Source organism: Ranitomeya variabilis, chromosome 3 (genome assembly GCF_051348905.1).
Source record: "Ranitomeya variabilis isolate aRanVar5 chromosome 3, aRanVar5.hap1, whole genome shotgun sequence".
Lineage (NCBI taxonomy): Eukaryota > Metazoa > Chordata > Amphibia > Anura > Dendrobatidae > Ranitomeya > Ranitomeya variabilis.
This window is the reverse complement of record NC_135234.1, coordinates 351,992,834-352,002,860: the sequence shown is the minus strand read 5'-3', so window position 1 is coordinate 352,002,860 and position 10,027 is coordinate 351,992,834.

Here is a 10,027-nt window from a genome sequence, read left to right as displayed (position 1 = left end):
ACCATGGCCAAAAGCTCCAATGTCCACGGCGATGAAGCGACAGTCCGCATTGGCTATTGCAATGAGCACAACAGAAAAATATTTTTTGTAATTGAAGTACTCCGATCCTGTTCTGGCTTTTTTGATAATGCAAATGTGCTTTCCATCCACTGCTCCCAAACAGTTGGGGAAATCACACACATTCCAGAATTTTTCCGCAATTTCAAGCCACATTTCCGCGGTTGGTGGGGGTATAAACTCTTCCCGGAGTACATTCCACAAAGCCCGGCAGGTGTCCGCAACTATTCCAGACAGGGTGGATATTCCGAGCCGGTATTGGAAGTGGAGGGATGATAAACTCTCTCCGGTTGCAAGAAATCTGTAAGAAAAACAAACCAAAAAAAAAATTACAATCTATTCTATTTATGGTGTGGTTACGCTAAAGACAGAAAGGAAAATACCCAAAAAATACATGTCAGAACACCCAAAATTTGGACTGTCATTGGTTTAGATTTGGAACGTACCTTAATGTAACCAGCAGACGTTCCTCGGGTGGAATTGCTCTACGGAGCTGGGTGTCCTGTCTCCGTATGGCTCCTTGGACACGAGCAAGCAAATCCCAGAACGAGTCTTGCGACATCTATATATATAATTGTCTAAGGGTTTATCCGTCTGTCTGTCTGTCCCGTTTATTCATTCGCTGATTGGTCGAGGCCACCTGGGCCTTGACCAATCAGCGACAGGCACAGTATCGACGTAGAAATCCCGCGTCTCTGATTGGTCGAGGCCGCCAGGCCTCGACCAATCAGCAACGGGCACAGTATCGACGTAGATGTCATAATGGTTGCCATGGCGACGATGATGTCATAAAGGTTGCCTCGACCAATCAGCGACGGGCACAGTCTGCCGCGAATTCTGGAATCATCATTGTCTATATACTACGGGGACATGCATATTCTAGAATACCCGATGCGTTAGAATCGGGCCACAATCTAGTCCTTGTATATTCATGGAATTTCTCCGGGTTGGCATTAAGCTCACCATACTGCGAGTGATAGGCTCCACGGCTCTCACGTAGTTCGATAATGGGGTGTCTCCAAAAACGCCTACGATGTCTCCTTCTCCATCTTTCGCGATTTCTGTCTTGCTCCCAAGCAAACGCACAGGCAAGAAACAGCTTGATGCTTAAATCCAGGTTGAAATAAAAGCTCTCCATGTGAAGATCCATTCTGACACAGCATACGGAAGCAAAATCTGAAGATTTCAGCTGTTTAAGGATCTATATATTGAGATCCCATAATACACGCCCTCTGTAGTCCCATTGGCGGTTTCTGGTTATCTCGATTTTTCTCCTGTAAAATTTGTCACCATGCGCACCAAAAATGCAAACGCAAAAAAAAACGCATAGAAAAGTGTGCAAACGCGGCGTTTTTTAACCGCATGCGTTTCTGCATGCGTCTAAAAAACGCCACGTTTGTACACGTTTTCAATCGTTTTTTCCTGCACTTGCGGATATGGATTAAACGCTGCGGATTCGAATGCCAATGTGAAACTAGCCTTATTGAGTGTGTCTTGATAATTGCCAATAATTTCCATCTGTTGTCTATTCCATTTGCACAACAACATGTGAAATTGATTGTCAAACAGTGTTGCTTCCTAAGTGGACAGTTTGATTTCACAGAAGTTTGATTTACATGGAGTTATATTTTGCTGTTTAAGTGTTCCCTTTATTTTTTTGAGCAGTGTATATAAGAAATACATTTTGGTTTACTTAAATTATATATTTTTTAAAACCTTTTTTAAATTTTGCTTTATATACAAGTTATAATTGAAGAATAAATGTTTCTTAACATTTTTTTTCCTGTAAAATGCAATTTCTTGTCGATTTTGAATGTTTTATTGTCACTCATTAAAGTGGAGTAAAAGTGTGAGGCCATTGTTCTCAGCAGCGATTTGGGAGTCGGAGATGATTCCAGGTGTCTTCCCCTTGCTGTTCTCCTTCCATGCAGCACTTTTCCCATCTATTTGAATGTTTTCACTGTCCCCCAGACTTTTTTGCAGGGTCTTTTGAAAAAGAGATCAGCTTTTTGGCTCTCATTATACTTGTTATTCAAAAGGAGCATGCGAGTATTAGAAATTGCTCGGTTCAAACAATGAGCACCCAAGCATTTTAGTCCTCGTTCATCTCTAATTGTCAAGCAGACATTCTGTAATATTTTTAAGTTTTCTGGTGAAAATTCCATGATGAATCAGCACCTTAATGTTATCTCCTGGGCGTGTGGTGGATTCACTCTACATTTATGTTCCAGATACTGCTTAGCAATTTACAGGAACCATGGAAGCTTTTTCACATTGTAGGTGAGGCATATAGGAGGTAAGCATGACATTTTTGAACTCTGAGACTTGCCTTGTCTTGAAAGGTATTTCAGATGCAAACAATAAACACACCAGAGAATCCTCCTAGCCAGGCGGTGGTCATGACTCATCTTCTGTTTACACAATATCAGCAATTGAAATATGAATAATTTTTTAACAGACATGTTTTATAGAGTTGAGCAAAAACCTTTTTTATTCAACTCAAATTTTTTCTTTTCCTGCATCAGGGCAAGTTTGATATACACTCACCGGCCACTTTATTAGGTACACCATGCTAGTAACGGGTTGGACCCCCTTTTGCCTTCAGAACTGCCTCAATTCTTCGTGGCATAGATTCAACAAGGTGCTGGAAGCATTCCTCAGAGATTTTGGTCCATATTGACATGATGGCATCACACAGTTGCCGCAGATTTGTCGGCTGCACATCCCAAAGATGCTCCATACAAGGCAGGATGGATCCATGCTTTCATGTTGTTTACGTCAAATTCTGACCCTACCATCCGAATGTCGCAGCAGAAATCGAGACTCATCAGACCAAGCAACGTTTTTCCAATCTTCTACTGTCCAATTTCGATGAGCTTGTACAAATTGTAGCCTCAGTTTCCTGTTCTTAGCTGAAAGGAGTGGTACCCGGTGTGGTCTTCTGCTGCTGTAGCCCATCTGCCTCAAAGTTCGACGCACTGTGCGTTCAGAGATGCTCTTAGGCCTACCTTGGTTGTAACGGGTGGCGATTTGAGTCACTGTTGCCTTTCTATCAGCTCGAACCAGTCTGCCCATTCTCCTCTGACCTCTGGCATCAACAAGGCATTTCCGCCCACAGAACTGCCGCTCACTGGATTTTTTTTCTTTTTCGGACCATTCTCTGTAAACCCTAGAGATGGTTGTGCGTGAAAATCCCAGTAGATCAGCAGTTTCTGAAATACTCAGACCAGCCCTTCTGGCACCAACAACCATGCCACGTTCAAAGGCACTCAAATCACCTTTCTTCCCCATACTGATGCTCGGTTTGAACTGCAGGAGATTGTCTTGACCATGTCTACATGCCTAAATGCACTGAGTTGCCGCCATGTGATTGGCTGATTAGAAATTAAGTGTTAACAAGAAGTTTTTACAGGTGTACCTAATAAAGTGGCCGGTGAGTGTACATTGGCATGTAAAAATTTGGGCAACCCTGATCAAAATTACTGATATTGTGAAGAGATAAGCTGAAGATGAAATGATCTCTATAAGGGCTAATGTTAAAGATGACACATTTCCTTTTTTATTTTAGGAAAAAAAAATAATATTGTTTACATTTTAAAAATTACACAAAAGAAAATGGGGAGATGCTAAAGTTTGGGCTCCCTGCATGGTTAATATCTAGGAGCACCCTCTTTTGAAAGTATCACAGAATGTAAATGCTTTTGTAGCCTGACAAGTCTTTCAATTTTTGTTTGAAGGATTTTCATCCATTCTTCTTTGGAAAAGTCTTCCAGTTCTGTGAGATTCCTGGGCATTAGCTGCTGTTTTAAGGTCAAGCCACATATTTTCAATGATGTTCAGATCAGGGGACTGTGAGGGCCATTATAAACCCTTCAGCTTGCACCTTTTGGGGTAGTTTATTGTGGATTTTGATGTCTGTTTAGGATCATTATCCATTTGTAGAAGCCATTCTCTTTTCAACTTCAGCTTATTTACACTATGTTAGGGCTAGCGGAACGCACCGAGTAAATATAGAGGTTTTATTATAATTGATGCGTTCCCAGCCCAGGGTCCACCGTGCAGGAGAACCTGCTGCTAGCAAATGGCGGAACTATATGGCGGTATGAGCTAACCCTGTTACTTCACAGAGTAGCCGAAACTCAAAGCACTGTGCCCTGTTTGACTTCACAGTGGTACAGGCTAACTACTCAACTGAGAGCAGTCAGTGGTTATGCATGCACACAAACTCCTCGCCGGAGGTGCCAGCATTCTAGGGGCTTATTTCATCCGGGTCCCTGAACACAAACTCACATGACCACACTGGCACAAAGCACATAACATAGAACAATACTAGCAGGCCATGCGAGCCTTAAATAGTTGCAGCACGTACAGGACCTTCCTAGAAGGACCAATGAGAGGCTGCCACAGAGCGTGAGCACCTACAGGACCTTCCTGAAGGACCAATGGCCTTAGCTGCAGTATCTGATCATGTGACCCTCGATCTGCACTGAGAGATCTTACTCTGGGCATGCTCAGAATGAGAAAAGCAGGACTTGAAAAAGCCACGGAGGCGAAACGTATGTTGGAGCCAGAGTCCAGGGGAACCACGGATCATCTTTTCACTGGTATTAATGTTTGTTCAGAGACTTTTTCTCTTGCACCTTACTTGGTCTTTTTCAGACTGCTTATGATACATGTATATACCTATAGTTCTGTCCCATTGGGGATTATTATCCAGTATGTCTTTTTTGATATGTACCCTATATGATGTTTTTTTGTGCAAAGTGATATGTATTATGGTTTATTTTGTCAGTTCCTCCATTTTTAATTCTAAATATATTTAATAAACTATTTAATAGTGGTTTTGGATATCTTGGTCTAATGTCCATTTTTGGGAGGTTTTGATATAGCTTTGGGACATTATGTGATAATTAGTGTTGAGCGATACCGTCCGATACTTGAAAGTATCGGTATCGGAAAGTATCGGCCGATACCGGCAAAGTATCGGATCTAATCCGATACCGATACCCGATACCAATACAAGTCAATGGGACTCAAGTATCGGACGGTATCCCTGATGGTTCCCAGGGTCTGAAGGAGAGGAAACTCTCCTTCAGGCCCTGGGAACCATATTAACCCCTTAGCGACCTTTGACGCATACGCTGCGTCATGAAAGTCGGTGCCAAAGCGACCTATGACGCAGCGTATGCGTCATGGAGGGATCGCGTCCCTGCAGATCGGGTGAAGGGGTTAACTCCCATTTTACCCGATCTGCAGAGACAGGGGGAGTGGTGCTTCAGCCCAGGGGGGGTGGCTTCACCCCCCCGTGGCTACGATCGCTCTGATTGGCTGTTGAAAGTGAAACTGCCAATCAGAGCGATTTGTAATATTTCACCTAAAAAACTGGTGAAATATTACAATCCAGCCATGGCCGATGCTGCAATATCATCGGCCATGGCTGGAAAACCTGAAGTCACCCCCCCCACACCCACCGATCGCCCCCCCAGCCCTCCGTTAGTCCTCCGGTCCCCTCCGTCCGCCTGCCGGCTCCCCCGTCCTCCTGTCCGCTCCCTCCTTGCTCAGGATCCCCCCCCCTGTGCTCCGATCACCCCCCCTGTGCTCCGATCCACCCCCCCACCACCCCTTCATACTTACCGATCCTCCCGGTGTCCGGCCGTCTCCTCGCTGGGCGCCGCCATCTTGGAAAATCGCGGGCGCATGCTCAGTGCGCCCGCCGAATCTGCCAGTCGGCAGATTCCTTACAGGTACATTTTGATCGCTGTGGTAGGTTCTATCACAGCGATCAAAATAAAAAAAATAATAAATACCCCCCCCCCCTTTATCACCCCCATAGGGACAATAATAAAATAAATATTTTTTTTTTTTTTTTCCACTAGGGTTAGGGTTAGAACTAGGGTCAGAACTAGGGGTAGGGTTAGGGGTAGGGTTAGGGTTACAGGTAGGGTTAGGGGTAGGGTTATGGCATGTGCACACAGAGCGGATCGGCCGCGGATCCGCAGCAGATCGGCCGCGGATCGGCAGCGGATCGGCAGCGGATCGGCAGCGGATCGGCAGCGGATCGGCAGCGGATCCGCAGCAGATCGGCAGCGGATCGGCAGCGGATCCGCAGCGGATCGGCAGCGGATCGGCAGCGGATCGGCCGCGGATCCGCAGCGGATCGGCCGCGGATCCGCAGCGGATCGGCCGCGGATCCGCAGCGGATCGGCAGCGGATCCGCAGCGGATCCGCAGCGGATCGGCCGCGGATCCTCAGCGGATTGGCAGCGGATTGGCCGCGGATCCGCAGCGGATCGGTAGCGGATTGGCCGCGGATCCGCAGCGGATTGGCAGCGGATCCGCAGCGGATTGGCCGCGGATCCGTAGCGGATTGGCCGCTGCGAATTCGAAGCAGTTTTCCATCAAGTTTACAGTACCATGTACACCTAAGGAAAACCAAATCCGCTGTGCCCATGGTGCGAAAAATTCCGTGCAGAAACGCTGCGTTGTATTTTCCGCAGCATGTCAATTCTTTGTGCGGATTCCGCAGCGTTTTACACCTGTTCCTCAATAGGAATCCGCAGGTGAAATCCGCACAAAACAACACTGGAAATCTGCTGTAAATCCGCAGGTAAAACGCAGTGCCTTTTACCTGCAGATTTTTCAAAAATCGTGCGGAAAAATCTCACACGAATCCGCAACGTGGGCACATAGCCTTAGGGTTAGGGTTGGAATTAGAGTTAGGGTTGGAATTAGGGCTAGGGTTTGAAATAGGGTTAAGATTAGGCTTGTGGTTAGGGTTACGGATAGGGTTAGGGGTGTGTTGGGGTTACAGTTGTGGTTAGGGTTGGGATTAGGGTTACGGTTGGGATTAGGGTTAGGATTAGGGTTGGAATTAGGGTTACGGGTGTGTTGCGGTTAGGGTTGTGGTTAGGGGTGTGTTGGGGTTAGGGTTGTGATTAGGGTTATGGCTACAGTTGGGATTAGGATTAGGGGTGTGTTGGGGTTAGTGTTGAAGTTAGAATTGAGGGGTTTCCACTGTTTAGGCACATCAGGGGTCTCCAAACGCAACATGGCGCCACCATTGATTCCAGCCAATCTTGCGTTCAAAAAGTCAAATGGTGCTCCCGCCCTTCCAAGCCCCGACGTGCGCCCAAACAGTGGTTTACCCCCACATTTGGGGTACCAGCGTACTCAGGACAAACTGGGCAACAACTGTTGGGGTCCAATTTCTCCTGTTACCCTTGCAAAAATAAAAAATTACTTGCTAAAACATAATTTTTGAGGAAAGAACAATTATTTTTTATTTTCACGGCTCTGCGTTATAAACTTCTGTGAAGCACTTGGGGGTTGAAAGTGCTCACCACACATCTAGTTAAGTTCCTTCGGGGGTCTAGTTTCCAAAATGGGGTCACTTGTGGGGTGTTTCTACTGTTTAGGCACATCAGGGGCTCTGCAAATGCAATGTGACGCCCGCAGACCATTCCATCAAAGTCTGCATTTCAAATGTCACTACTTCCCTTCCGAGCCCTGACGTGCGCCCAAACAGTGGTTTACCCCCACATATGGGGTATGAGCGTACTCACAACAAACTGGGCAACAAATATTGGGGTCCAAATTCTCCTGTTACCCTTGTGAAAATAAAAAATTGCTTGCTAAAACATCTTTTTTGAGGAAAGAAAAATGATTTTTTATTTTCACGGCTCTGCGTTGTAAACTTCTGTGAAGCATTTGGGGGTTCAAAGTGCTCACCACACATCTAGATAAGTTCCCTTGGGGGTCTAGTTTCCAAAATGGAGTCACTTGTAGGGAGTTCCTACTGTTTAGGCACATCAGGGGCTCTGCAAACGCAACCTGATGCCCGCAGAGCATTCCATCAAAGTCTGCATTTCAAAACGTCACTACTTCCCTTCCGAACCCCGACGTGTGCCAAAACAGTGGTTTACCCCCACATATGGGGTATCAGCGTACTCAGGAGAAACTGGAAAACAACTTTTGGGGTCCAATTTCTCCTGTTACTCTTGCAAAAATAAAAAAATTCTGGGCTAAAAAAATATTTTTGAGGAAAGGAAACACATTTTTTATTTTCACGGCTCTGCGTTATAAACTTCTGTGAAGCACTTGGGGGTTCAAAGTGCTCACCACACATCTAGATAAGTTCCCTTGGGGGTCTAGTTTCCAAAATGGAGTCACTTGTAGGGAGTTCCTACTGTTTAGGCACATCAGGGGCTCTGCAAACGCAACCTGATGCCCGCAGAGCATTCCATCAAAGTCTGCATTTCAAAATGTCACTACTTCCCTTCCGAACCCCGACGTGTGCCAAAACAGTGGTTTACCCCCACATATGGGGTATCAGCGTACTCAGGAGAAACTGGACAACAACTTTTGGGGTCCAATTTCTCCTGTTACTCTTGCAAAAATAAAAAAATTCTGGGCTAAAAAAATATTTTTGAGGAAAGGAAACACATTTTTTATTTTCACGGCTCTGCGTTAATAACTTCTGTGAAGCACTTGGGGGTTCAAAGTGCTCACCACACATCTAGATTAGTTCCTTGGGAGGTCTAGTTTCCAAAATGGGGTCACTTGTGCGGGAGCTCCAATGTTTAGGCACACAGGGGCTCTCCAAACGCGACATGGTGTCCGCTAATGATTGGAGCTAATTTTCCATTCAAAAAGCCAAATGGCGTGCCTTCCCTTCCGAGCCCTGCCGTGCGCCCAAACAGTGGTTTACCCCCACATATGGGGTATCATCGTACTCAGGACAAACTGCACAACAACATTTGGGATCCAATTTCTCCTATTACCCTTGGGAAAATAAAAAATTCTGGGCTAAAAATCATTTTTGAGGAAAGAAAAATTATTTTTTTATTTTCACGGCTCTGCGTTATAAACTTCTGTGAAGCACCTGGGGGTTATAAGTGCTCACTATGCATCTAGATAAGTTCCTTGGGGGGTCTAGTTTCCAAAATGGGGTCACTTGTAGGGGAGCTCCAATGTTTAGGCACACAGGGGCTCTCCAAACGCGACATGGTGTCCGCTAACGATTGGAGCTAATTTTCCATTCAAAAAGTCAAATGGCACGCCTCCCCTTCCGAGCCTTGCCGTGCACCCAAACAGTGGTTTACTCCCACATATGAGGTATCGGCATACTCAGGAGAAATTGCCCAACAAATTTTAGGATCCATTTTATCCTGTTGCCCATGTGAAAATGAAAGAATTGAGGCTAAAAGAAATTTTGTGTGAAAAAAAAAGTACTTTTTCATTTTTGCGGATCAATTTGTGAAGCACCTGGGGGTTTAAAGTGCTCACTATGCCTCTAGATGAGTTCCTTGGGGGTTCCTTGGGGGGTCTAGTTTCCAAAATTGGGGGGTCTAGTTTTAAAATGCGCGCGTCTCCTGCCTCCCGTGACGTCACGGCTTGTGATTGGTCGCGTCGCCCATGTGACCGCGACGCGACCAATCACAACGCCGGAACGTAATTTTAAAATACTGAAGGACCTAAAATTACGTCACGGCTTGCTGTGATTGGTTGCGTCGCGGCCACATGGGCGGCACGCGACCAATCAGAAGCCGTGACGTCACGGAAGGAAGGAAAAGCGCGAATTTTAAGCAAAGAATGCTGCCGATTCCCTCGGTAAGGTGCAGGCTGCGTCGGAGAGGTGAGTATAGCAATATTTTTTATTTTAATTCTTTCTTTTACACATTAATGTTGTTTCGATACCGATACCCGATACCACAAAAGTATCGGATCTCGGTATCGGAATTCCGATACCCGCAAGTATCGGCCGATACCCGATACTTGCGGTATCGGAATGCTCAACACTAGTGATAATGTGAGTTTTCTCTCACTGAGTTGTGTATTATATATATATTTGCTTAAACCATTTACCCCTGAGGGTGGTTTGCATATTAATGACCAGGCCAATTTTTACAATTCTGACCACTGTCCCTTTATGGGGTAATAACTCTGGAACGCTTCAACGGATCTTGACGATT